The 22,722-nt window shown below is 47.0% G+C and overlaps 1 protein-coding gene across 2 annotated transcripts in view; it reads right to left on the bottom strand.

The window, feature by feature from the left end:
- Positions 1-1,213: 1,213 nt before the first annotated feature.
- Positions 1,214-22,722, bottom strand: part of VSTM2A (V-set and transmembrane domain containing 2A) — a 73,367-nt gene continuing 51,858 nt past the window's right edge. Inside the window, exons 4-6 of one of the 2 annotated variants that reach the window (XR_008309975.1) lie at positions 14,838-14,976; positions 12,215-12,407; positions 1,214-1,567 (exon numbers count right to left, since the gene is read on the bottom strand). The gene's annotated coding sequence lies outside the window, so the exon portion shown is untranslated. The remainder of the gene's footprint in view (positions 1,568-12,214; positions 12,408-14,837; positions 14,977-22,722) is intronic. The other variant, XR_008309970.1, reaches the window with a different exon arrangement.

Genomic DNA, 22,722 nt, shown 5'->3' with positions numbered 1-22,722 from the left:
CGAAGAATTCTCCAATGGGGAGAACCGGGGTGTCCTCAGGCTCCCCGCATCCTCTCCCTCCCCGTGCCGCAGGCACACCCCACACCTGGCCTCTCCCACCTCTGCCTGTCAAGCTTGAGCGAGCCCTGCCAGCCACACGGCGCTCAGACATGCTGCTAGGTAAGAAGGAGGGAGACTTTAGGAGGAAGGCCAGACAGGGTCAAAAAAATAATTTGGAGGGGCTTAGGGGCCAAAAAAAAAAGGCAGCTGATTTGGAGACGGCGGGGGGGGGGGGGGAGTTTGTTTTTAAAAAAGGAAGCCAATTGGGGGGAAAGGAAGATTTTTGGATATGGGGGGGAAGCCAATTGAAGTGAGGGGGAGCCTGTCCCTTTAGAATTTGGGAGTCAACCAAGCCAATCGGGGAGATGGGTCTGGGAGGGTTTTTTTTTTAAAAAAAAATAGGGGGTTAAAGGGTGGACCCCTGGTGTGGGTGGCACGGGCAGTTGGGTGGAGTAGTTGTGGTGTGGGTGGCAAGTTTTTAACATTTTTTTGGGGGGGAGAGTGGATGGGGGGAGGGCACAGCACCTACCGGGGGTGGGGGAGGGACGCAGTCAACGCTTGGGAACCTGCAGATCAAAGGAGGAAACCCTTATGTAGTGAACTGGAACACAAAGTGTGGGTTCTGGGGGGTGGTTCTCAAGTAATGCTCCTGTGGGGGGAGCATCAAACTCAATGCAGCCTATTTAGTGACTCTAAATTGCACACAACCAAAACCAGAACCCAGTCGCACCTACACAGAGGTTGAACCCACCCACTCTGTGACTCTGCCTGCCCAATGCCATGGCAAGCAAGCAGCAGCAAACACTTGATGGCAGCCTCATGGATTGAACATCATGATCATCATCATATGTGTGTATTGGCCCAGCATGGAGAGGCAGCATCGGAACCCAGGACCCCACTCAGACTGCCCCAGAAGCAAGGAAGCACTCTGGCATGGCATTGGCCCAGCATGGAGAGGCAGCATCAGAGCCCAGGACCCCACTCAGACTGCCCCAGAGGCAAGGAAACACTCTGGAAGAAGGCACCTGTTCAAAAACCACCTGCTAGATGAATGCAATGCAACGCAACACAACACACAGCAGCACTTTCTTTATTGGGCATGAAGACACAAGTTACAATGGTACATCTCCTCTCCCTCCTCCTCACACCCAAATGCATTTCAAGATAGGGGTGTCCCTATTTAAAACCACCAGCTAGGGAGAGAAAGGGGGCAACAAAAGGTGCACAATTGCACATGCACTAACCCCTCTTCTTCCGGTCCTTCTCCTGCCGCTCACTGCTGGTCACGGATGCGCCGCCGCCAGCCAACCCCCTGGGCTGGGACACAACAGGGCGGCCGCACGAGGCACAGGCAACCGGGGTAGTTCAACGATGGAGGGGCAGAAGTGAGGAGACCACACTATTTATGTGTTGTTGCTCAACGCACCCCCAAGCAGAGACAAATGAAATAAAACAACTTTCAAAAGAAAAAAAACCGATGGCGGGGACCTCCAGGTGAGGTCGGAGGTAGGATACTGTGTGGCTGCAGCTGTGGGAGGAAGAAGAAGTGAAGGTATGAGAGAGAAAGAGAAAGAGGAAGAAGAGAGGAGGAGCTGTAATGTAGCAGCAGGGAGGGGGATTCGGGTGTGGGAGGACAGCAGCAGCAGCGGTGACGGTCCCAAGAGGGGGAGAGACCAACAGAGGGTGTTTGGGGGGTGGAGTGTGTTTCAGGGGGTCTGGGGTATGTAGCAGGGAGTCAGGGGGGCAAGAGGGGGAGAGACCAGAGGGTGTTTGGGAGGTGGAGTGTGTTTCAGGGGGTCTGGGGTATGTAGCAGGGAGTCAGGGGGGCAAGAGGGGGAGAGACCAACAGAGGGTGTTTGGGAGGTGGAGTGTGTTTCAGGGGGTCTGGGGTATGTAGCAGGGAGTCAGGGGGGCAAGAGGGGGAGAGACCAACAGAGAGTGTTTGGGAGGTGGAGTGTGTTTCAGGGGGTCTGGGGTATGTAGCAGGGAGTCAGGGGGGCAAGAGGGGGAGAGACCAACAGAGGGTGTTTGGGGGGTGGACTGTGTTTCAGGGGGTCTGGGGTATGTAGCAGGGAGTCAGGGGGGCAAGAGGGGGAGAGACCAACAGAGGGTGTTTGGGGGGTGGAGTGTGTTTCAGGGGGTCTGGGGTATGTAGCAGGGAGTCAGGGGGGCAAGAGGGGGAGAGACCAACAGAGGGTGTTTGGGGGGTGGAGTGTGTTTCAGGGGGTCTGGGGTATGTAGCAGGGAGTTGGGGGGCAAGAGGGGGAGAGACCAGAGGGCAGGGTGTGTTTGGGGGGGATTAGTATGCGCAAAGGGGGATGAATCTGGGTGGGAGGGGGCAGGCAGGGCAGGAGTGGAGGAGGAGGAGGTGGCAGTGGGGGGAGTGGGTTTCTGGAGGGGAGGGAGGGGGGAAGCTGGGAGCAGAGGGCCACACAGAGAGGGGAACAATCAATGAATCAATCAAAGCAAACCAAACAATATGAAAAAAAGTCCAAAAAAGAAAACCTGGGACCAATGGGCAGAAAGTCTGGGGGGCGGGGGAGGAACCAACAACAACCAGCAGGGAGGAATGGGACACACACACACACACACACACACACACACACACACACACACAGCAAAACCAGAACCAAAATAAGCTAATTGATTTCACACAAAAAACCAAAGTAACTAAGACAGGACTCAACAGGCAGCAGCAGCACCAGGGAGGATGGGGAACAACACTCAGTCTGGGTGGGAGGGGGCAGGCAGGGCAGGAGTGGAGGAGGTGGCAGTGGGGGGAGTGGGTTTCTGGAGGGGAGGGAGGGGGGAAGCTAGGAGCAGGACCACACAGGGGAACAATCAAATTTGAATCAAAACAATCTATACACAAAGTAAAAAAAAGGAAACCAAAGGGCAGCCAGAAAGTCTCAGGGCGTGGGGGGGGGGGTAACAACTACCAGGGGGAGGGACTGGGGGAGTGGGTGGGACACACACAGGGAGCAAAACCAAAACCAGAACCTAATTCCACAAAGAAATCCAAAGAATGCAAGACTCAACAGGCAGCAGCACAGGAGGGAAACAATCTTATCTGGGTGGGAGGAAGGGAGTGAGGGGGGAAGCTAGGAGCAGGGCCAGAGGGGAACAAATTAACAATCAAAATCAGAACACAAGGAATCAAATTGCAGCAATAATATAAACTAAATCCTCAGAAACACAACTCAGACAGGCAGCCAGCAATAACAATAGCAGAAGTTATTAATTAAAAACCAAAATCAGCAAATATATAAATTTAAACAGAAGCAATAATTGAATGAAACTCAAAAAGTGGAACAAAAGTCAGGCAAGGCACAAAAACAGGAAAGCAATGCAGAAGATGGGTGGGGGGTGGGTGGGGGGGGAGGAGGGCAAGCCAAAACTTTGGGAGAAGGGTTGAGAGAGAAAGGATGAAGAGAACAGAAAACACAACAGGAAAAGTTGGAAAAAGTTGAGGGGAAAGTATTAAAGAGGTTTGGACAGAGACAGACAGAGGGCAGATGGACAAGGTGGCACACAACAACACACAGAGAGAGCAGAGAGACAGACACACACTAATGTGACACACAGTCAGGGTCTCACAGCAGACACCAGCAGCAAAAGAGCAAGCAAGGTCTCAGAGATGATCCCACAAATGCAACCAAGAGAAGTTTCCAGAGAAGAGGCTTGGGTTTATATAGGTTTGAAATTCCCTCCTTTGGGAGCCCCCACCTTTGCACTCCCCCCATGGCCAACAGGGTGCCAGCTCTCAACAGTGCAACAGCCAAGCAGCCTACCAGACCAAAGGACTCATTCTGGCCAATCAAGGATCAATAGCGCAGCCAATACAATGCCTGGAAAAAGCATCACAAAATGGATGCAAGGAGGAGCAAAAGTTTCGGGAAGGAGACACAAAATGGAGGACACACTTGAAACTTTAAAGGGACACTCCAGACACTCAATCGCACTCCCGAACCGGTTTGGGAAACCCGAGCCGGTTCGGTACCGAACCGGCTCGGATTCAGTCCGGATCGGTCCCAGAAGGGCCCGATTCGGTCCGGGATCGAACCGCCGGATCCGGACCGGTTTGGGACGAACTGGTCCGGATCCGGACCGAACCGCACATCACTACTTCTCAGGCAAAAGAAATGCAAGGTGACAATAAGGGAGGCGAAAAGAGAGTATGTGGAACAGTTAGCTAAAAGTATCAAGGGGAATAACAAAAACTTCTTTAAATACATCAGAAGCAGGAAACCTGCCAGGGAGGCGGTTGGGCCACTAGACAATGAGGGAGTGAAAGGGATTATTGAGGAGGATATGGAGGTTGCAGAGAAGCTAAATGAGTTCTTTGCGTCTGTCTTCATGGCATGAGCTTATACCTGTTCCTGAAACAGGCTTTTTGGGGATGGAGGCTAAAGAACTGAGTCAGACAGATGTGACAAGAGATGATGTTCTAAACCAGGGATTCTCAATGTTGGGTCCCGAGATGTTATTGGACTTCAACTCCCATAATCCCCAGGCCCAGTGGCCTTTGGCTGAGGATTATGGGAGTTAAAGTCCGATAACATCTGGGGACCCAACGTTGAGAATCCCTGTTCTAAACTGTCTGGGGAAACTGAAAACTAACAAATCGCTAGGGCTGGATGGCATCTATCCAACAGCCCTCAAATATGAAATTGCCAACCTCCTTGCTAACATATATAACTTATCCCTGCAATTGGACTCTGTACTGGAGGACTAGAAAGTAGCCAATGTAACACTGATTTTCAAAAAGGGATCCAGGGGTGACCTGGTTAGCTTAATGTCCATTCCAGTCAAATTGATGGAAAGCATCCTCCAGGATAAAATTGTAAAGCACATAGAAGAACAGGCCCTACTGGGAGAGAACCAGCATGGCTTCTGCAAAGGTAAATCTTGCCTCACAAACCTTTTGGAGTTCTTTGAGGGTGTCAACAAGTGTGTGGATCAAGGTGATCCAGCTGATATAGTATACCTGGACTTCCAAAAAACTTTTGACAAAGTTCCTCATCAAAGACTCCTGAGGAAACTTAGCAGTCATGGGATAAATGGGACAAATACATGTGTGGATTGCTAACTGGTTGAAAGACAGGAAAGAGAGGGTAGGTATACATGGAGAGTTTTCACAATGGAGGGAAGTAAGAATTGGGGTCCCCCATGGATCTGTACTGGGACCGATGCTTTTTAATATATTCATAAATGATCTAGAAGTAGGGGGAGGCAGCGAGGTGGCCAAATTTGCAGATGATACCAAACTCTTGGGTAGTGAAATCCAAAACGGATTGTGAGGAGCTCCAAAAGGATCTCTCCAAACTGAGTAAGTGGGCGACGAAGTGGCAATGCGGTTCAATGTTGGCAGGTGTAAAGTGATGTACATTGGTACTTTTTCACACAACACATAATCAATTTGTAGAATTCTCTGCCACAAGATGTGGTGACAGCCAACAACCTGGATGGCTTTAAGAGGGGTTTGGATAACTTCATGGAGGAGAGGTCTATCATCTGCTACTAGTTGGAGGACTATAGGCCACCTCCAGCCTCAAAGGTAGGAAGCCTCTGAGTACCAGTTGCAGGGGAGTAACAGCAGGAGAGAGGGCATGCCCTCAGCTCCTGCCTGTGGCTTCCAGCGGCATCTGGTGGGCCACTGTGTGAAACAGGATGCTGGACTAGATAGGCCCTGTTCCAGCAGGGCTGTTCTTATGTTTCTGGTCTTTACCAGACTAGGTACAGTGGACTTTAAATGGTGGGGTTTGATAATTAATCTATGGAATTCTCTACCATGTGATGTGGTGATGGCCAGCGGTTTGGATGGCTTTAAGCAGGGCTTCAACAAATTCATGGAGGACAAATCTATCAATGGCAGCAGCGGCTGGTGTAGGGGCCTCGGGGGTGGGGGGTGGGTGGGGTGGGGGGAGGTACCTTTAACTGTAAGTAGGTGCTTACCTCTCCTCCTGCCATACCTGAAAGCTGCTTGGAGCAGCGGCACGCCACCCAGCACCCACTATGTCAGAGGATTGGCTCTGCCACTCAGCAAATGGCCTTCACATGTCCAGAGGCCAGCTGAATGGCGGAGCTGATCCAATCTTGATGGCTATAGATTACCTCTGAGTTCAGAGGCAAGATGCCTTTGAATACCAGTTACAAGGGAGCAATAGCAGAAGGGGCATGCCTTCTCTTGGTTTTGGTCTTCCCAGAGGCATCTGGTGGGCCATTGTCGGGAGCAGGATTCTGGGCTAGATAGGCCTTGGGCCTGATCCAGAATACCTGTTCTTATGTTTTTAAATGAACTTCCATACAAGAATATTCTCTGGACATCAAAAATTAGCACGTCAACTTAGAAGTTAGTTTAGAACCTTTCTCCCACACATATCACTCTACATGCAGAATTTTTTAAAATTTGAAAATATGAAGCTGCATTACACTGAGTCAGACCATTGTTCTTCTTAGCCTAAGGGCTAGGACTGGCTCATAGTTAGGGCTCAGACTGGTTCTTGTGGCTCTTGATTTGTAGACAAATGTATTTCCTAGCACCTTCTACCCAAGATACTTTGAATCGGAGATCCGGAGTATTTAACTTGGGATCTTCTGCATAGAAAACTGAGTGACAGGACCTCACCTTGTTTAACCTAACCAGTAGCATCCCTCTGGGATCTCAGGCAGAGATGCTGGGGATTGAACTTGGGGCCTCCTAAAGCATATAGTGTAAATCATAGAAAGCTTGCCTTATTCTTGAGACACACCATTTGTTCATTTCATTTAGTAATGTCTGCTCTGATAGGCAGCATCTGGTAGCATCTCTTTGCCTCAAGCAGAGCTCCTTCCCAGTATTGCAACCAGAGGAACAGAACTAATTGTGCAGGTGCTTAACATAAAAATTTCACCCCTGACCCACCCCTGTCTCTGGTAGGAACTAAGACAGGAACGCACACAATAAAGGAATGCATCGGGAAGGCATTGGGACGTCTGTGAAAAACAACATGATGATTGTACTTTTGGAGTATCCTCCACTTAGACACATGAGTATGAAAAGTATCATCTGAACCAGTCCTTTGTTTAGTTAAATTCTGTGTTCTGGTTGCCCTTGTTGCTATCTGTTCAAAAATTCCAGTTAACTGTAGTTTTATGTGTAGTGTTATTTTTCTTTTTAGATTCCGAGCCCTTTGGGGACAGGAATCCATCTTATTTATTTATTATTTCTCTGTGTAAACCGCCCTGAGCCATTTTTGGAAGGGCGGTATAGAAATTGAATTAATAAATAATAATAATAATAATAATAATAATAATTATTATTATTATTATTATTATTATTATTATTATTTTCATTTTGTTTTGTAACATCAGTATATAATAGTTTCCCCACAGTTCTGAGTCTGATTGGTTCCCTAGCTTTTTTTTCATACCCTGCATATCATAGGGCCTTGTTTTTCTTACAGATTAACCACCAAATTAGCTTTAAATTTCACATTTGGTAAAACTTTAGTGTCTTGTCTATCTTATAAAGTCACACAGCTCAACCCCTGGGAACAAACTGGATCATCTACCCACATATCTGCCATTGTAATCTATGGTGTTCCACAGCCACAGAATAAGAAATATCAGAACAACAGAGTAAGTAGCTCCAGGTGCTGATGCTGATTGATTTTGCTAAATAGATGCTGGTGTATGCCCTTTTCTGGGGAAAATCTCTAAACTGAAGTGCTGATGCTGGATAATTCTCTGTGTGCAATTAACTGTCTGTTGCAGTGCTGTCATGTGGTTGGATATTCCATCAATCAACAACACAAACAACTGCTGCTGAAGAAAATCCTTGCCTCTTTCCTTCAAACTAGAACAGAAATGAATCAAAATTTGACAGAATTTGTGTAGTTCAAATTCTTCCTTTGTCAAATGAATCAATCCTTGCTCTTGAATCCTAGGAGGACACTTCTCCAGTTAATGGTGGAAGAAAGAAACAGTCCAAGAATAACTACCAGTGATGCCAACACATGTGTAGAGTGCTTTTTTCTTTCTCCCACTGTTAACTGTTGAACTGTGTTTCTTGCCTTACTGTTAACCGCAGAGCGTCCTCCCACCATACACCCAGGATTTAAGAGCAGGGATTCAAACACTGATGGAATCTTTCTTGGCAGGGGTGGTAAAAGGTAAAGTGTGCTGTCAAGTAGATTTTGACTCCTGGTGCCCACAGAGCCCTGTGGTTTTCTTTTGGTAGAATACAGGAGGGGTTTACCATTGCCTCTTCCCATGCAGTATGAGACGATGCCTTTCAGCACCTTCCTATCTCATTGCTGCCCAATATAGGTGTTATAGGTGAGAAACATACCAGCAGGGATTTGAACCGGCAGCCTTCTGTTTGTTAGTCAAGCATTTCCCTGATGTGCTACTTAAGGTGACTGGCAGGGGTGGTGGGTGTGCTTTTATCCCTACCTTAATTTAAGTGATACCATAGATCTGCCTGATATTGCTGGAGCTGAAGTTCCAGGCTCCTGCCCACCCCACCCACAACATGTAAAAGGCACTTCACTCTCCACACATTTCCTGGCCAGCTCTCTCTCAGCTCAGGGTATTTTCCATTTAGGAACATGGGACAGACTCAGGAAACACAGCTTCCTTGGACTTTCAGTGTAATCAAATGAGCACTCCCTTGTGAAGATGCTGTCTGTAGCTTGCCTTCTGCTCCCCCATCACTACAACCTCACCCCCAGGATCACTAGAGATGGTGGTAGAGAAAGAGTTGCTCAGGCTCTCTCCAGTATCCCCTCCAATCACACACCAAACAACTGCAGTATCACAGATAGCTTCTCAGTTCTCCTGCCCCCGCAGTATTCCACTCAAAACAGAGCTGCAACCTCCTTGTAACTTGGTAGTAAAGTTGGTAGTAAATCCACCTCCCGCCGTCCTGTAGTTTGCTCACCTTAATAATTTTATGGACTGCTAGTTGACAGCAAAAAAGGCAGAGAAAACCCAGCAGAATAAGCTGCAGTATCTCGCCCCAGAGCAGAACAAGAACAAGGAAGTGATGTCATAATTCCATCAGCCACTAAGTGAATTTTCAGTTTCCACTGTTCCTAGGCTAACTTTAAAGTGTCTTTTCTTGAAACCTACACCAGTTAAAACAATGATTTTTGTTTCTTCTTCTTCTTATCCATTCAGTCGTGTCCGACTCTCAGTCACTCTATGGATCAATGCACTCCATGCCGTCCTATCTCGTACAGCTTCCTTTAATTGATTTTCACTACCTCCTAATTACGTGACTGAATGCAGTTATGGGACTGATGCAGAAATCTGAGCTAAGAAAAATCCCTATTCACATTTATTCTTGGGTTGTATCCTTGAATTGGTTTATTGTAGATCTAACTCTAACTGGTTTTTTGTAGATCAGACTTGTGTTTGGGCGGTATAGAAATGTATTAAATAAATAAATGTATTAAATAGAAATGTATTAAATAAAATAAAGCAGTAATTGCTGGGCAGCAAATTTTAATCTGGAATGGAAATTTTTTATCGAGGCTCAGAGTTAAAGGCATACTTCTTTAAAATACTGTTTGATTTCTGAATGTTTATATAAAAGAGAATGGAGAAAATTATTAAGATGGCCTTTCTAATAATTAGTATTTGATTTTAAAATAAAATTCACGTTTCACATTTCACATTTAAGTAAATCTTACATTTACTTCAGTTTCATGGCACCTAGATATTATCACCCAGTGGTTTCATGGGGTCAGGGGCATGTGCTCCCAATGTTTGTGAGGGGTGGCCAGATCTCCCCCACCTTGCATATTGCCTCTCCTCCTACTTTGCTGCTTCAAAGATGGTAGCAGAGGACCTAGTGGCAGAAGTAGTGCTGGAGATGGCCCTTCCATGGTGGTGTGCGGCGGCAGCAGCAGGAGCACTGAAGGCTGCCAAGGCGGTGATGGTAGGAGCAACAAAGGCCTCCCCCATGGTGGCTCAGGAGCCTGGGCCCTGACAAGAACAAAAAACAAGGTGGAGAACATTTATGGAGCCCAGGCTCCTGATCCATTGAGGGTGTAGCAACGCCCCTGTTGCCACCCCTATCCAGCTGGGACACTTCACATGAACACAGGCTTCATATGCATGTGCACAATTGGAAGCGGGAGCCAGATTCACAAATGGGTGAGTTGTGTAGCGATCGTCTCACTAATACAATAGCTGGGGCTAAGTGTACATTTAACTATTTAGGATGAGGAGCAGGGGAATGGATTCATTCCTGCTCCACTCCCTACATCCTTTAAAATCAGTGGAAGTTTAGTCTTTTGAAAGAGTTCTGCATATACTTCTTTTCAAATATGTCAATTAGTTTTTTAAAAGAACGGCTACTCAATTTTGGCCCTCCTGCAGATGTTGGCCTACAAATCTATCTATCTATCTATCTATCTATCTATCTATCTATCTATCTATCTATCTATCTACCTATCTATCTATCAAATTTGTACACCGCTCCAAACTTTCGTCTCTGGGCAGTTAACAATAGCATAGAACAAGTTAAAACATATACAAAAACTTAAAACAATTTAACAATTTAAAAATCACCCACAAATTAAAACCTTAGAATTTTAAAGAACTGAAAAAGCTAGGGTGAAGAGGAGGGTTTTCAAATGCTTTTTTAAAATTGTCAGAGATGGGGAGGATTGTATCTCAGTAGGGAGTGCATTCCACAGTCTCGGGGCAGCAACCGAAAAAGCCCGTGTGTCCCCGTGTGGCCACCAGCCGAGCTGGCAGCAACTGGAGACGGATCTCTCTGGATGACCTCAATGGGCGGTGGGGCTCATAATGAAGAAGATGTTCTCCTAGGTACCCAGGGCCTAAGCTTGTTTAAGTGCTTATAACTAGCATTTTTTATTTTGCCTGGAAGCCTATTGACAGCCAGTCCTGGCTATTGGACACTGTGGCTGGGGATTTTGGGAGTTGTAGTCCAAAAACAGTTGGGGGGGGGCTGAGTTGAGCAGGCTTGATTAAAAAGAATGTAATTAGCAAAGTTAACATTCTTTCATCGGTTGATGTTCCTAGCTTAAACACTAATCACAGAAAAAGTGAACTAAGGTTTAATTATTTGTGTTATTTGATGTTTGCTTGTTTGATTTTGTTTTAACCTGAGTACTTCACCATTAAACTTCATTTGCTACTTTTTCCATGGCAGTTGGCCTCTTCTAAATATTGTTAAATCATTGTCTCTTCAGGAAAAAAACAACAGTGTTCTAACCAACTCCTGCTGAAAGTATTGGTAAAATTAATAGACAATGGGTAAAATCCAGTCCATGTCCGTTATGACTAAGTCCCATTGAAATCAATGGGAATTACAGTATTCATTGGTTTTAGTATGGCTCTGCAGCCTATCAGAACAATTATTGTTCCTGAGTTAATACAGCTTGTATTGTACACTTTTTTGCATCATATTGTTCTGATGCAAATTTCTTAATAGCAAGCTTCATCCAACACAATACTGGCCATTATTTTCCGTATTGTACCAGGCTGCATCAAAGGATCAGATTTCTTTTCTGTTGTTTGGTCCCAAAGCTTGTATCTTTTCAAATTGGTTAATGTTTCATAAATGGAAAATGCTGAGAGGGAGAGGAGAAGAGTTATCTGATTGACATCATCTGTTACAGGCCATTGCTTGAATGTCATATCAGGCTTGCAGCTGCTGAAAGCATCTGTGTCCTCTTCCAATCACAGTACTTTGGGGGAGGTAAACAGAAATAATATATTAGACTCTGAGCCAATTCACACAATCAGTCATATGGGGGTGGTTTGGGTGTGTGTGTGTAAATAACTCCTACCCTGGTCTCCACAGATGAGCAGAACTTCCATTGGGTCTGGAAGCCCAGTACCCAGATTAGAAAAGCAACTCTGATCTCCATCTTTTAAAAAATCTTTGAAGACCCAAAGAGCTATCCCAGCATGAGACCAGGAACCCTCATTATCTCATCAGCTGTTCCCTGATTGGCCATGAAGAGGCAAGACCAGCCCTACTGAAGGCATTGTAAATAAAGGATCGAGTGTGCTTTGCACAGTGGCACATTCACAGAAGCCAGCCCCGTAGTCACATTGATCTATTACAAACATGGCTGCTGCTGTTCCCCAAGACCTACTATCAAAGGCAAACACACCTAGATATCATGGTAGGAGCAGCTGCTTTTTGTCCTACCTGGGTTAAGAGCAGGGTGGACGATCTGTGTTATCCAGATTTGAGTTTGCAGGGTTGGAGGGATTCCTGTGGGTTCACATGAACATGAATCCTGATACTGGCTCCTATCCTCCTTTTTCTGGTTGTGAGAATGGATTTGCTGTCTCAGGCAAAACACTGCTTTTGGCTCGTGATTCTTAGGAGAAGCAGGGTCCTTGCAGAAGCAAAGCAGAAAAGTGAAAGTTGGGTGTGCCTCCTTCTTGGAAACCCCCAGTCTGCACTTTGGGGGACAAAATCCTCTCAGAAAGAACTACCAATGTTGCCAAGCACCCAAGTAAAGTTAGTATCCAAGCATATAAGAAAAGCAGAAATATGAAGCAGGGATTCCTGCTTCTCAGAAACCTGTACTATCAAGGTCTAACAAGGGTCTACCCTCAACCCAAACAGGGGTCTACTATCCCTAGAAGTTTTGGCCCATTCTGCCTTTCAGCGAGGCGGAGAAGGAAGCACTGAGTCAGTTTGCACTTGAACAACACTGGCTGGGCAGGTGAGGGGTACCTTGCGCTCCCAGTCAGCAAGTGTTGTTCTCCATCTGGGTGTAAGAGGTGGACAAGGGGGTGCCCTGGAAGAAGGGAGAGGGAAAACCCTAGCTGCCACCTGACTCCAGTGGCCCAGGGACATTTGCCTCCCCCCCTTGTCTGATGTGTTGGACACAGTGACCAGTATCTCTGTGGCAGCACACTGGTTGGTCAATACTGACATAGACCATGTTCATGTTATGTATTCATTTTTATGTGATTAGCCTATTGAAATGTTAATAGAGAATTATACACACATTTCATGCATAGCACTATTTTGGTTATTTATTATAGATTCAAAACAGTAACTTTCTAAATGCGATTATCTATCTATATATATAATTCTCCTGGGTGTGCCCAGGAGAAATGCGTCCCGGCAGCCCAGCTGATTGGCTGGGCTGCAGGGGGCGCCTGATTGGCTGGCAGCACACCCAGGAGAATTCGCTTGCTGGGCGGCTGCGGAGGCAAGGTGGCGGGCCCAGGGCCGCGGCGGCGGAACCCAGCGAGGCGGTGGGCCCAGCAAGGTGGCGGCGGCCCCGGCCGTGAGGCGGGGCAAGGCGGCGGGCCCAGAGCGATGGCGGCGGGCCAGGCCGTGGTGGCGGGGCCCAGCGAGCGGCGGGACTGGCCGGGCCACGGAGGCAAGGCGGCGGCACTCTGGGGCCGGCCGTGGCATCGGCGGCAGCACTCTGGGGCCGGCCAGGCCCGCTGGCAGCGACGGCCGCACTCTGCCCCACCAGAGACGGGGGGCGGGAGGAGAGAGAGAGGTAGCCTGGCCTGGCCGGGCCCAGCTGCGGAAGCGAGGCGGCGGGACTGGCCGGGCCGCGGAGGCGAGGCGGCGGGACTGGCCGGGCCCGGCCGCGGAGGCGAGGTGGCGGTGGCCGCACTCGGCCCCCGCAGGGCGGCGGCGGCCAGACGGGTCAGCTAGTGTTGTTTATAAATCACAGACTCCCTCTTCATTGAGAGTGTTGAAATGGGCTGCTACAAACCAGCACTAAGTTGGGATATGCTTGTGTTTTTAGGAGTGACTGTAGTTACATCAGAACCCTAACATGTATCTGAACAGGCGAGAAGCTTTGCGCTAAAAGGCACTGAAGTAAAGGTAAAGTGTGCCATCGAGTCAGTGTTGACTCCTGATGCTCACAGAGCCCTATGGTTGTCTTTGATAGAATACAGGAAGGGTTTACCACTGCTGTCTCCCACCAGAGGCATACTAAACCTCGGACCTTGGGGACTGGGTTCGGTCCTCGGGGACCGGGTCTGGTCCTCCAAGGACCAGGGGTGCCTCCAAATGGCCAGGGCCAGGGGCCTCTGGCAGCCGCCCTACACCCTGCGCCCACCAAGGCACCACTTTTTAAAATCCTTACCGTGACTATGGGTGGCTGCGGGGCGGGGGGGTTGGAAGAGCAGTCCTTCTCCCTCCCCCACTCCTCCGGTGGCGGTGGCAGCAACCAGGAGAGATGCTGGACCCATCCATCTCACAGCATCCAGAAACTGTGAGCCTCGCCTGTGCAGAGGAAATTGTCGCGGGCTTGCGGCAATCTCTAAACTGTGCAGGCGCGCCTTGCAGTTTCTTAACAACATTGGCCTGAACAGATGGGTCCAGTGTCGATCCTGGTTGCTTCTGCCACCACCAGGGGAGTGAGGGAAGGAGAAGGACTGTTCTTCTCCCCCCACAGCCACCCCTTGGCCACAGTAAGCATTTTTTTTAAGCTGAGCTTTAGCAGGGCGGACCCACCAAAGGAGATTGGGGGGGGCATGTGGGGGAGGGGGGCCTCACGGCTGGGTGGTCCAGGTGCCTGAATTACTTTGGTGTGCCCCTGCCTCCCACACAGTATGAGATGATGAATTTCAGCATCTTCCTATATCACTGCTGTCCGATTTAGGTGTTTCCCATAGTCTGGGAACCATACCAGCAGGAATTTGAACTGGCAACCTCTGGCTTGCTAATCAAGTCATTTACCCGCTGTGCCATTAGGTGGCTTTTATTGACTGGGTGCCATCCTCCATAGTGCCATCTAATTACCTACCTTTGTTGCTTCTTTCCTAACATTTCATAAACAACTTACCCGCCTTTTTTTTTGCAGCCTTTAGATATATGTTCACATGGACCCTTGTAGAGAGCACTGGAATATCCACTTCTCCTTTCCCACTGACCTTTCCAATAAAAATTAATTCCACCAACGTGCAGTGTGAAACGTGTCAAATCTAAAAAGAAGTACATTCTGTGGCCTTATCTCATAGTGAAGTAACAACAAAAATGTAACATCATAGACATTTTAAAAATGAATGCTAATATTTGATCATATTTCATAGGTTTCCAGGAACCCAGGAGACTCAATTAGCTTCCCCTTCTTGCTGCCCATTCCCCGTTTTTGTAGCCTGTCTGAATTGTTGGCGGTGGGGGGTGGGGAGAGCAGGATTGCTGTGAAACAATTGGCAAGCTGGTGTCTAAGTGTGCCATGGTGGATCACACTGTGATATAAACCATAACAAGTGGACAGTTTAGCTCTTCTATTTCAGAAGGTTGCATTTCCATAAATAGCTGAATTGGTCACAACCTGAGACATACCTTAGAGTCCACCTAGCCCAGTGTTGTTTACTGTAGTGGAGGTTCTCCAAGACTTTAGGCAGAGAAGGGTCTTTTCCTTGACACCATTAATTAAAGATGCCAGTCACTTAACTTGGAACTGTAATTTGAAGTTTTCGAGGTGAGGAGGTTTATTGGAGGAGGAACTGTGATAAACACTAGCTGTATGTTGTTGGAACACTCTGCGACAATAAATCACCCTCTGGAAAACCTCCTTCTGGTTGCAAAGAATGTGCTGCACTAGTGAGTTAAGAAAAACGTGTTCCTTCCTTTCCACAAGGCCGTAGACTTCTCTGGAACTTGAACCCAGGGTCTTTCACACCAAAGCAAATTCATGCCCTAGATCAGGCCTGTACAAGGCCACACTTGTACACCTACCACCAAAAAGCTAAAGAGATCACCAGCAATGTATGGTGGTCTGTTAGGTGTTTGGTTTCCATGCTTTAGGAATCCCAGGCTGCAGTGCCAGCTTCTAGATTTCTGAGGTCATTGAATATGGCTCTCTTGACGCCTCTCCCCCCACCACACACACATAAACTCACAACCAAGAAGAGGTGGAACATGCCAAATGAGAATTCTCTCACACTGAGGCGATTCTCACAAAAAGTGGAAAGCGGGCTAAGGGATCTTAGCCCGCTTTCCGCGGACCATGGGAACCACCAGGCTTGTAGGTGAGCCTGGTTTCACCAAAGCGGGTAACCTGCTTAAATACCCCTCCCCTTAGCCCAGGTTAGCGGATCGAGCATTCCGCTAGCCCAGGTTTTCCAATTGTGTATGGCTGCAGCGCAGCTCTGTGCCACGGCAACAAACGAGGAGACCCCCTTCAGGAGGCTGCAAGCAGCCTCCCAGGCTCAGGGGTCTCTCCAGCATGCCCCATGCACTTGCGCAGGGCATCCTGGAACTTCCAGGGGCCGCGATGCCCCCAATACCCGCAGACCCCACCAGTTCCATGACGGAGCCAGCAGTCGTGTGGGAGGCCAATCTGGCTGCCCAGGGCTGCAGCCTTGATCGTCTGCGGGGAGAGCAGGCTAAGCCCGCTCTCCCTGCAGAACCCCCTCCGGTGGGTCTCACTGATTGTGAGATTCGCCTCATTGTCTCTTACGTTTTAGGGTGCTCCATAGAAAATGAGACCAGCAGTACAGTTTGACTGATGGACTCTTTTGGATAGCTGGAGAGGAGAGCTGGTCTTGTGGTAGCAAGCATGACTTGTCCCCATAGCTAAGCAGGGTCTGCCCTGGTTGCATATGAATGGGAGACTTGATGTGTGAGCACTGCAAGATATTCCCCTCAGGGGATGAAGCCACTCTGGGAAGAGCAGAAGGTTTCAAGTTCCCTCCCTGGCTTCTCCAAGATAGGGTTGAGATTCCTGCCTGCAACCTTGGAGCAGCCGCTGCCAGTCTGTGGAGACAATACTGAGCTAGATAGACCAATGGTCTGACTCAGTATATGGCAGTTTCCTATGTTTCCTATGTAGGGCTTATAGCATAATGCCTGATCTTGCCACCCTCTGGAGTCAGCCAACCAGGTGGGCAACAAAAACAGGTTGATTAAACTCATGGTGCGTTGCCAGGGGCATAGCAAGGTTGGAGGGGGCCCAGACACAAGATTTTAAAATGGGCCCCTCGCTGATAAACACACACAAACACACTTCACAATATATAGTGCACTAACACTCACATCCCCATTATGAATAAGGTGAATATCTAGTTTACATTGAATCTAGTTTTTTCCCTCTCTGCTCCTGCCGATCTCCAAGAAACTCAGCATAATTCATAGGGGGTGCAACATGGGCTGGTGGGGAGTCATGTGATGTGCCTCTGGGGGTTCCCTTGAGGTTGTGGGGCCCCAAGACGACTGCCTCCCCTTGCCTAATGGTAGTTATGCCCCTGTGTATTGCCATATGACTTGGCCCTGCAGTGGCTCAGAATTTCACAGATTGTGCTGGCCTGCCTTAAACTAAGGAACTCATCCTTGAAGAACACATGGGAAACATGTGTAGCTTTCTCTTCAAGTAATGATGAATAAGATGGCATAGGTGTAAGGTTCAGATGTAGGAAATAAATTATCTTAAAGCACTATTGGATCAAATTGCTTAAGTAATTTGTAGTGATAAATGTTAAACAATTTATTCATCCTTAGCATTGTTTGGTTAAGCTACTTGGGATAAAATGACCTTTGAAATGTGTAAGTTGATATCATTCCTCGATTGTGTTCGTAGCTCTGTAAACAACAGCTGGCATTTACAGTCAAGTGCAAATATTCCTCTCAACCGCATTTAAAAAAAATATTTTCACTTGCGAGGGAGGAGGGAAAGCAGTCATTTTTTAAAATATGCAACCCGGTTTAAATGATTGCCTAACTATGAGGCAGTCTCACATGCAGGCAAAACTTCAGGGCTAACAAAGCCAAGCCTGGTCTTGCTCGCACATGAGAATCACCAGGATCACACCTGATCCCAGCGGCACCTTGGTGGCAAACCCAACAAGCCAGCCTCCCTCTTAAATGGGGTTAAGGTAGCTAGCACAGGAGCTAGCACAGAGCTTAGCCCTGTTTTTTTAAACCGCCAGTTTAAACATTTTTTTAATCTGCCAGTCCCGACTGTGGGACTCCCAGCTGGCATCAGGGAAATCCCCACAATGCACCATGTGCTCATGCAGTGCATTATGGGGGTTCTGGGGGCCAGGGCAACATGTCCAGGCCCATTAACCTCCGTGCTGCCTGAGGAGGAAGCTACACATCTAGGCGCATAATCTCTACACCCAGACCAACAGCATATGGGTCATCTGTGGAGAGGTCAGCTTTTTGAGGCTTCCTGCCCTGCCCCTTCAAGCCCCTTCTCACAGATTGTGAAAAAGGGCTCTTTGTAGGGCAAGTTCAGATCTGTATCTTTTATCTGTTTCTGGAAGGGTAGCCTTGTTAGACTGCTGTAGTAAAAAGGACATGCACTCTCATAGCACCTTAAAGGAGGGTACATTTCTTGTAGCATATATGGGCTGATGCCCACCTTGTCAAATGAATGAGATAATATCCTCAGTTGATAGATATCACACACACACACACACACACACACACACACACACACACACACAGTGTGGGGGTGTTAATATTTTTTAAATGAGGCTTTCAGATATGCCACTTGGGGAAATTAAGTAGCATTGAACCATGTTAAATGGCCAGCTGAGAGACTGACGGGCCATGTAACCTTTAATTCGGCCGTCGGGCTACTTTTGGGGGACTGAACCTTCAAAATCAGTGGCAGGGTGGGCAAAGGCAACCCTCCACAAGAGATACACAGGTCCAGAGGTCCCTCCTCTCCACGATTTCGAGGGTGTAGTCCCCCAAAAAGCAGCTCAGCAGCCAAGGTAGAAATTTCCTTACTTGGGCTGCTCTCCAGGTACTGCTGCCTGGAAATGGAGGGAAGGGGCAACAGAAACACTCTGTGGAGGAATCCTCTGGCCCTATGGGTTTCCTCTGGGAGATTGTCTTTGTCCCCCTCTCCCCATTTATTGTGCAGTCCTTAAAACCACTGACATGCTGTTGGGAACATGTTGGGAATTTTGATGAATGACAGTTTTGTGAAGGCCATGTTGGCCCTTCTGACAATTTCCCTGTCAGGTCTGGTCATATCAAATTTTTCACAGCGTGCAGGCCAACCAAAAAGTATATTGAGCTCCTGGTGGACTGCATTTGACTTGGCTGGGTCACAAGTTGTGCAGGCTGATTGGCATGAATGTAGGAGACCCTTGAAAACCTCAGATTTCGCTTTCGTGTTTTTGACCTTTCATGGGCAATTTGCTAGTATACAAATTTAGTTGTCCCAAGGTAGTGTTGGTGTTTCCAAAAAAAACCCCTTTAACTTTTAAATCCCCAGCCTTGTGAATGACCACTTCTATTGTTAAAGGCAGTATGTCTCTCTACACATTGTAACCATGATTGGCCTCTGAGCATGGGAACATGATCAGCATGATTTGGCCTTCCTAGTGACCCTGGAGGGGAAAATATTATTCAAAAGGGCTAAGATTAGTTCTGAACTGATCATCTGAGAATACCCTGGGCTAATACAGGTATTGAAAGTAATTTGGGAGGACCCAAATCTGAACAATGAGAGTAGCAGAAGTCTCTAGGGAGTACTCAAGGTCAGCATACCTTCCTCCTTTTACAGAAAGTAAAGCAGATTTTTCAAGAATTGCCTACTTGTTTTAGATTGTTAACCAGCCAGAGATTTGTATATGGGGCAGTGTAGAAATGTGTCAAATAAATATCACCAAAGAGGGAGAGAATAATTGCCTTTTGTCTGTTCAACTACCTGAATGGAATAGTGGGGATTCAACTGCCCTAAATCCCATCAAGCCTTTTGTTACCAACCATTGAGGGTCACTTCAGCAGCAGCATCCACCTAACTCTGCCTCTAGGGCAAAGAATCCCTATAAAATATTCCCCTTCTCTCCTCAGTGTGCTTGGTACTTGTGTGTGTATGTGTGTGCACCATACACACACCCGCTTGCACAACATATATGCTTTCCCCCAATCTCCAGGAAGTTTTTCACACCCAGCTTTTAGTTCACATCTCTTCTGGAATGGAGGTGTGCATTCACATATCAGCCAAATTTACCCCAAAGTCCCTGCAAGCCATCAGGGAGCACATCACACACAATTCAGGTTTTTCATCAGAGTGTAGCCCGATTTGTATACAGAGAAAAAAAAATCCACTTTTTACATTGGTTTTGGGGGGCAACTTCCAACTTGCAGTAAAGCCTCACAGAAAATCCATGGTAAAGCCTGCTGTCTGGGAAAGCTCCTGGAGACATCCAGACCCAACCCCTTCAGAAGCTCTGGAAGGATACTATGGTTGATGCTATCAAAAGCCACTGAGAGATCCAAAAGGACCTGTCAATTCCCCATTGGAGATCATCCATCAGGCCGACAAATGCAATCTCCATCCCATAGTCCACCTGAAAACCAGTTTGAAATGGCTCTAGATAATCAGTTAGCTCCAAGACTTTCTGGAGCTGAGATGCCACCAGACCACTCAATCACCTTGCCCAGCCATGGAAGGTTTGAGTCAGGCCTTTGGTTACTTAACTCTGAGGGATCCAATGTGGGCTTCTTCAGAAGAGGTCTAATGATTTCATGCTTAAGACAGGAAGGCATCTTGCCCTCCCTCAGAGAAGCATTTATAATATCTATCAGACCCTCTACAACAACCACTCTGCCCATTAGAAAAAGCCATGTCGGACAAGGGTCAAGAGAATAGGTGATAACTGCAGTGTTCCAAGCAGCTTATCCACATCAGGAGTCACAAACTGAAACTGATCCAGCCTAAGCACCTAAGAGGACTCCCTGGATACTTCCATATAAGACTCTGCAATAATTGTGGGGTCTCAGTGTAAGTCGGCTCGAATACAAGAGATTTTCTCCACAAACGACTCATTAAAAACATCACAGAGGGTAATTGATGTTTCTAAATTCTGATTCAAGGGAGGAGGGACATGTACTAGCCCCCATCACAACACTAAACTCTGCTGGACATGGGCTTACAGATGCAATACAAGCAGAGTTAGTTTAATTTTAAAAGTTAAAGGGGTTATTCCCAAGCCTGCAACTGCTTCTCAGCTGATAAATTGAAATGGCTGCTCATTTGCTTTTTGTATATTCCCAATCCTGCAAATGAGCAACCAGTGCTGCTTCTCAGCTGAGAAGCAGTTGCAAGCTTAGCAATAACCTCTTTAACTTTTAAACCTCCAACTCTTTCTCAACTGAGAAGTGGCATTGACTGCTCATTTACTGGTTTGGAGATTTAAAAGTTAAAGATGCTTAACTTTTAAATCCGAACTTCATGAAAGAGAAGCCACCTCTCAGCTAAGAAGCAGCTTCTCTTTCACCCATTTGAGATTTAAATCCCCAACACTGCAAATCAGCAGCTCATGCTGCTTATCAGGTGTGGGGATGGGGATTTAAAAGTTAAAGGAATCTAACCCAGGAACCTAACCCCATTTTCCAGGGTAGATTTAAATTTTGAATACTGCTGTTTTAACTTCCATGATACTTCCATGGAAAATCACTCCCACAATATTCAAGGGTCTTCATACAAGCAGGCTTAGTCAACTTCCACCAAACAATACTTGTTGTTATATTGATTGATTAATAGATAGATAAACCAGTTGCCCACATTCTGTTATACTACAGCATGGTCAAGCAATACAACTGACGGTGGGCTAACTTGACTCTCAATGGCTCCCATTGAATTCTATATGACAAAATAAATTGGCTGCAGTCTGAGACAGTTCAGAATGGGGGAAAACTGCCCCTACCTCCAGACACTGGCTAACATGTTGTGCAGTATAATGCGACTGGTTCAGAACCCCTTGCTTGATGCTACATCCTACAACAGTGGATATATTGTTGTGCAACTACGATTGTGCAATTTTAAGTAGTAGTGGAACAGAGATGTTCCACCACATCACGGGCAGTGTTTCGGATGTCTGCAGCAATATGGGCTATTCTGATCCACCTGCGTAACACTCCTCAACATGGATCTACTGGGGCTTTACAAACCCCTCTCATATATTTCTCTGTAATGTACATGCCCTTCCTTCATTTGCACTTTACTAGTAATTAATGTATTAAATAGCAAAACAACTATCAGTTCACTCCAATTTTGCAGCTCTGAACAGCAGCTAATGCTAATAGCATTATGTATTTTTAAACAACAGCTAATGAATTTTGAAGTGCATTAGTTCTGAAGGACCAGCACTGTTGTTCCACCCATAACTATCTTCCACACAAGCCAGAGGGCAAAGCACCCCTCAGTCCCTCCTTTGGCAAGGAACTGCTCATTCCCATTTGTCTGTGTCTTGGCTCGCATAAGGAAGTCTGCTCCAATGCATAATTGGAGAAGACTGCCAAAGCCTCTGTTATTCCCTCTGGTGTGAGTGTTTATTTGTTAAAGAGACCTTTGTCAGAGTCTTGCTATGAGTGGGGAAGGTATATAGAGGAAGATCTGTGTCCAAGACTTGAAATGAAGATGCCATGTGGTTCCTGAGCCAGTCCAAATGAGCTATGCCCACAAGCCTTTGTTTCTTCCTTTTCCATGAATGTCATGAAGCCTTTCCATGAAGCCTTACATTACCTGGAACACTCCATAGCAGGTGCCTGTAAAAGGGTGGTATTGCTCCCAGGTCACAGAGTGGGTGCTTTTGTTACATGCATTGTTAGTATTATTTGTTGTTATACAAAAATTAAAAAATAAAACACATCCTGCCTGCAGTTAAAGACAAGACATGATGGGATAAGGAAAAGTAAAGTCAATGGGAAGGAAAGTGAATTCAGGAAAGCCAGGGTGAACAGATTTGTTTTAGGTTTGA

The sequence above is a fragment of the Hemicordylus capensis genome, chromosome 6 (genome assembly GCF_027244095.1).
Source record: "Hemicordylus capensis ecotype Gifberg chromosome 6, rHemCap1.1.pri, whole genome shotgun sequence".
In the NCBI taxonomy this organism is placed as follows: domain Eukaryota; kingdom Metazoa; phylum Chordata; class Lepidosauria; order Squamata; family Cordylidae; genus Hemicordylus; species Hemicordylus capensis.
The sequence above is the reverse complement of the archived record's forward strand: the minus strand, read 5'-3'. Positions and strand labels throughout refer to the sequence as shown.